The 6000-nt window shown below is 51.4% G+C and overlaps 1 protein-coding gene across 5 annotated transcripts in view; it reads right to left on the bottom strand.

The window, feature by feature from the left end:
- PALS2 (protein associated with LIN7 2, MAGUK p55 family member) overlaps nt 1-5010 on the bottom strand; it is a 94716-nt gene extending 89706 nt beyond the window's left edge. For 2 of the 5 annotated variants that reach the window (XM_055130928.1, XM_055130920.1), the window contains exon 1: nt 4990-5010. The gene's annotated coding sequence lies outside the window, so the exon portion shown is untranslated. Of the gene's footprint in view, nt 1-4223; nt 4446-4989 lie in introns of those variants that run through there. The other 3 variants (XM_055130942.1, XM_055130932.1, XM_055130952.1) reach the window with 2 other exon arrangements.
- Between the last annotated feature and the right edge of the window lie 990 nt (nt 5011-6000).

The raw sequence follows: 6000 nt of genomic DNA on the forward strand, positions 1-6000 counted from the left end.
TTTAATAGATAAGTCTTTAGAACACCCCCCCCCCATTATTTAACATCATCCTAAAGTTAGTCAGGAACGAATATCACTGAAGCAAAGAAGAGCTCTTCTTGAACTGGTATGTTTGCACACATTTTTTATCTATACATTTTTTTAATTTAAAATAATCTTAGGTCCAATGCAAAGCCCATCTTAAAGAACTGATGATGATAATAAAAATTCCATATTCTATCCTATTTAAACTGCTAATAATGAATTTACTAAGATCAAGGTTGTACTAAGGTCATAGCAAAGGAAGGTCAAGGAAATCAAGTTCTTAAGTTACTGTAAATATACTATCATTTGTTATGTTAATTGTTCAGTATCACTGTATAACTGTCATCCCATTGTTCAGTTGTTCATCGATTTGCTTGATCGGGCACCAGTATCACCTCCCTTGTGAGACTTGTTACTGTTTCTCGCATATCCAATACTACACGGGTAGCTTGCCAGGCTCTGCCCTGTGGGCGGGATACTGTCGGTAGCTTACCCAGCTAGAGGGATGGAGGAATCGAACCCCAGTCAGCCCCGTCCAAGGCAAACGCCTTACCCACTGTGCTATCGCTCCAGCCCATGTTGTTATTGAATTGAAATTAAACAGTAACAAATTTAAATACTGTTCAAAAAGACTTCTGACTTTACTGTATCACTCAACAGAATTTAGTGAACACAAGGTGTGAATCTTAATCGTATCCATCACTACACATGAAGAACTTCACCTATATGGTACAGTTGTCTACAGTTATGTACAGGGGATGCTTCAATATGTGCTCCTCTAAAAGCTTACTAAAATAGATCAGTCTTTTTCCAATGGGATATACACAGGCAGGGGAGGGGGAGAGAGAGACAGAGAATGAGACAAAGTACACTTCAACAGTGATATTCTCTTCAGATCTTTCGAGATTGCCAGTACCTGTGTACACCAAACACATAACTACACTGCTCCTAAGATGAATGTCAGTAAAATCAGATCTTTGAAATGCTTTAATGGATGCACAAAATCCCATCTTTCATTACATTAGTTAGCCCACTTAACAGCAGACCAAAACATGCAGACTGTTAATAACACAATCTATAAAGGGAGGAACTTTGTGAATATGGTGTGAGTTAAAGAAATAAAAGACATTAGACACCTTGATCAAGACTAGTGTCTGAGTGCATCTTTATCAACACATTTCTAGCAGTTTGGCAAAGCGCCCAGAGATGATTAGCAGCCAGTGTAAAGGAGGAAAGGATATGGTCAAATAAAATTGTAAAGTCTCCTCCCAGTGGCAACACACAACAGCAGCAAGAGCAGGAAAGCAATGCAGCTTCTGAGGCTAACCTGGCAAAATCCAAACACTCCATGCAGAACTAGGTTCTTACAATGAAAAAGTGAAATCTTAAAATCAGCACCATATCAGACAACAGAACTCCTAAGTTTATCTGTTCATATATTCATAAAGGTGAAGGATCTATAAGGTAAAATAAGCGAGCATAAATGTTCAGAAATAGGTTAACAGCTTTCTCAAATATCCCAGTACTGGTTTTATCTGATGGGCAGGTATCTATTCTTCCTAAAATAAAGTAAGCATCGCCACAGCCCTTGCAAAAAAGAGTTCTGATACAAATCTAGTCTCTTACCAAATGAACAATTTTGGGAGAGAAAATTATTGCCAGTAGTTAGAAGTCTAATTTGCAAAATCCTCTTTTGCTAAGAACTGAGTAATTTATAAGACAGTAAGTAATGTCAAAAGTAAAAGTAAAAATGTAAAAATACTTATTTTCTAGGTGCATTAACAAACACTTTGACTAGCTCTGGCCCTGAATTACTTATAACCCTGAGTGATCAGTAATATTATAACACAAGCACTGTGGCACTGTTATCCCATTGTTCATCGATTTGCTCAAGCGGGCACCAGTAACATCTCCATTGCGAGACTTGTTACTGTTTTTAGCATGCTGAATATAACACAAGCAATTATCAATAATAATTTATTGACATTCCTTATTTCTAACAAAACATGGATGTCAAAATCACTGTTACTGTCATCCCGTTGCTCATCGATTTGCTCGAGCGGGCACCAGTAACATCTCCATTGTGAGACTTCTTATTACTGTTTTTGGCATATCGAATACGCCAAGGGCATCTTGCCAGGCTCTGCCGTGTGGGCGAGATACTCTCCGTAGCTTCTGGGTTCTCCAAGAGAGGCAAAGGAATTGAACCCAAGGTCGGCAGCATGTAAGGCAAATGCCCTACCCACTATGCTATCACAATATGTTTTAAAAAGCACTGTTTTTTGCTAACAACCCATATTTTATATAGCAAATAAAGGGACAGTAAATATTCAAATAACTTCCATTTAAGAACAGCTTTTATTCAAAGAGTCCCACATGTCTTATTTTTCAGTTATCCTTAGCTAAAAAGAGGGAGAGGAAAGGGGAAGGAAGCAGACTGTATTATCTTCTGGAACAATTTCATCCTGAAATGAGACTCAGGAAAAAAAGCAAACTGCTCCCTAAAATGCTGAAGGAAAAAAAGGATTCATTTTTGAAAAATTCCAACAGTTGGCCTAAGAAAACAAAAAACAGATCCTGTCTTCTACAGAGCCACCGGACTTGAGTAAGTACCTTAGTTTCCCCCAGTGTTTACTGAACTGAGAATGAGAAAAAAAAATTCTTTTTTTTTTCCTGATGGAAAAGAGTAGCATACGCTGGGTGTACAAGCCTAATTTCCGATAATGATATTGAGAATGCCATCTCGATAGGAAGCGAGGAGAGCGATTAAAAGTGTGCCCATCTGTATATTATGTAACCCCGAGTGGGACATAAAACACGGCCCTAAAGAGTGAAACAGAGTGGGACCACACATTCAAACAGTCACATGCATGTCAGATTTCAGGGACACGGAATCTCAGAATGATAAACGCCAAAGTTCTTGATTTTTAATCAGGCGCAGGAGACGCAGCACTCCTCAGGCCTGATACCTCCTGCACAGATGGATGTAAAAACGTGCAGCACTACAGGAAGGAGGTCCACGGTGGAAGTGAGGGCCGCCACCGTCTCCGCACTGCTAAGTGTCTGACGCCTCGCCTACTACTGTCCACACGCCCAAGTTTCTAAAGGACCATCTCAGAAATTTCTCCGGAAGAAATGGCTGCTAAACCGGAGTTCCACCGAAGAGCATTTAAACGCGCCCCCCCCCCACCCACCCAAACGATCCGAGCCTACCGTGCACGGGGCCCCACGCAGGGAGCCTCGAGTGAAATTCCAACAGTCCCCGAAGGGGCAGGGAAGGGAAACGCGTGGCCGGCTTGACCTTACCCAGCCGCTTAGAAGTGCTGCGGAGAATTTTCTGAGCTTCCCTCCCCATCCGCTCCCAATTTCCCTTACTCGCCTGCCCCGACTGCTCCCCCGCTCCACCTTCCCTGCACGCAGATACCAGAGCCTGCCCCCATCGGCGGGAGTTTAAGGGCTGCCGCAATCGCCGAGCTGTAATCCCTGGAGCCAGTGAGGTGGAGATCAAACTCCCAATAAAGTGTCCCCCCCCCAAAAAAAAGTCCTTCTGCAAATAAGAACCCACCCACCAACCCACATCCTGTGATCACACAGCCACCTTAGGCTCCGTGCATGAAGTCCCCCAGGACCCTCCAGTCCGCCAAATAAATGAATAAATAATTATTAGATAGATACATTTTTTTTTTCTGCCCAGGCACCTTTCGGGTTCCAGATCTCCGTGCCCGGGCTGCGAGCGCCCCCGGAGGCGCGCGTGCTCGGCCCCGCACCTCTCCGCTCAGGCAACTGGCGCCTCGTGCCTCTCGGAAGTGGCCGCCGGAGTTGCCCAAACGCCGCCTCCCGCGCCGGCGGGATTGCCCCCTCCCCGGACCCCCCAGAGGTGTCAGTGCCCGCGCCACTCCCGCCGCGGCCGCGTGTCGCCGCCCGATCCCCGCGCTCCGAGGGGGGCCCCCCGGCCCGGGTCGAGCGCGTGGGGAGCGGCGGGCGCCGGACACGTTGCGGCGCTCGGGCCCGCCCGGCCGCCCGCGCCCGCCCGCGCCCCCCAGCCCGCACCGCGCCCAGGTGCCGAGGGGGGCGGGCCGGGGTCCCCGCGTGCAGCCGCGTGGCCGCGAGCAACAGGGCGCCTCCCGGGTGGCCCCGGCGCGGCGCGCGGCCGGACCGTTACCCGCGCGGCGTGGTTGGGGGCCCCCCCGGCAACTCACCGACTCGCACCTCAGCCGCCTCGGCGCCCCCGCCGCTCCCCTACGCCCGCCGCCGCCGCTCTGGCTCAGCCGCAGGCGCCGCCGAGCAGCCCCATCTACAAAGTCGGGGCTCCGAGTTGGGAACTGGAGCGCGCCCCTCCGTGCCGCGCTCCTCGCCGCCGCCAGCACCGCGCGCGCAGTCCGGCTACCCGCAGCCGCCCTCCTCCTCCTCCTCCTCCTCCGGCTCGCCCTCCTCCTCCTCCTCCTCCTTCTCCTCCTCCTCCTCCTCCCGCCGCCGGGGCGCGCTCCCTCCCGGCCTCGCGCGTGCGCCGGACGCCGGGGAGCGCGCTCGGGCGCGAGGGGGCGCAGCAGCCGCCCCGCCGCCCGGCCCCGCCTCTCCCGGCGCCGCGCCGAGGCCAGGTGGAGCCCAGCTCCGGGCGCCCGCCGCAGGGACCCGGGGCGCCCGCCGCTGCCGCCGCCGCCTGCGCCCCTAGCCTCTCAGCGGCTCCCCGCTGTACCGACCCCGCGCCACGCCCGCTCAGGGCAGAGCGCGTCCGCCGCCGCCCCCGCCTCGGGTGCTCGCGGCCGGAATTGCCGCTGTCATTTCTGCGGGCCCAGCTCGCCCCGAATCGGGCCCTTCCGACATGCTCTTCCCCGCCCTTTCTAAGAGTTTTTACATTCCAGGAACCGGGCGCTGCAGCACAAAGGCTCAGTCAGACCTGCAAGAAGAAGCCCCGGGAAATGTCCCTCTTCCCCGACCCCCCTCCCCATCTCCCCACCTCCTCACCTCCTGCACGCACGACCCTGACTCCGAAGGGCGTTTGGCCTGGCTGGACAGCGTTGACGGCGTCCTTCGTGCATTTCATCCCCAAGTCCCCTGAGCAGGGACCCGCACTTTTGAACAGATCTCGGAGCCCGCTCTGCCAGACACGCGCAGGGCCCCCGCAGTCCAGCTCTTCTTCCCCAGGTATCTGATCTCCCCAGATCCCGAAGGATGGGGTTCGACACCTCCTTTCCACGTCCACTCTGATCTGCATGGAGTACGGTCAGCTCTAATGTACAAACGCCCCGGTGCGCGGATGACACGTTTTTGACAAGAACGCAGATTTCATTTTTCAATTGAAAGGAACTAAGGAAAAGCAAGTGTGGCAGCGGCTCGGGCTCGGAAAGAAACCTAGTAGAGAACTTCCCGATTCCCGGAATAGATACCCAATCCACGAAGAGGTCTTAGGAGCCCTCAGACCCAGAATTGGGAGGAGGGAACATTTGGAAAAGCTCTCCTGTTTTCCCTTAATTTGAAGAAACTGCGAAATGCTGTTTAAATTTTGCAAATCATTTGCTGCAGTCTTTTCCAACTGAATGTTCAAAGTGTGAGGGAAACTGACACACCAGGGTGTCACATCAGGCGCCCCCTGACAGCCAGTCCTGGCTGAGGGGCACGGTTTGCACAGCCCTGCACACACCACGCGTGTTTGTGGAATGAGTGAGTGTACCGTGGCTCTGGATTAGAGGTGCGTGCGGTATCAGACACCATGTCCTCCCCCCACTGGCACCCCCCACCCCAAACCCCACAGCCAGGTGAATGGTAGGCATGGCAGGGAGAGAGAATACGATAGACAGGGGTGAATGAAGAAGGCCCAGCGCCCGAACCTGTTTTTCTCCTTGGCCTCAACTAAGCATCAAAGATTAATTTACTTTTCCATTAGGAACATTAATTTTGCAAACCAACATGCAGAGAGACTTTGTAGAGTATTAATTTAGAACCTTGTTTCCTGGAATGGTGGTGCTGAGGAAGGGA

This window comes from Sorex araneus, chromosome 1, assembly GCF_027595985.1.
Source record: "Sorex araneus isolate mSorAra2 chromosome 1, mSorAra2.pri, whole genome shotgun sequence".
Lineage (NCBI taxonomy): Eukaryota > Metazoa > Chordata > Mammalia > Eulipotyphla > Soricidae > Sorex > Sorex araneus.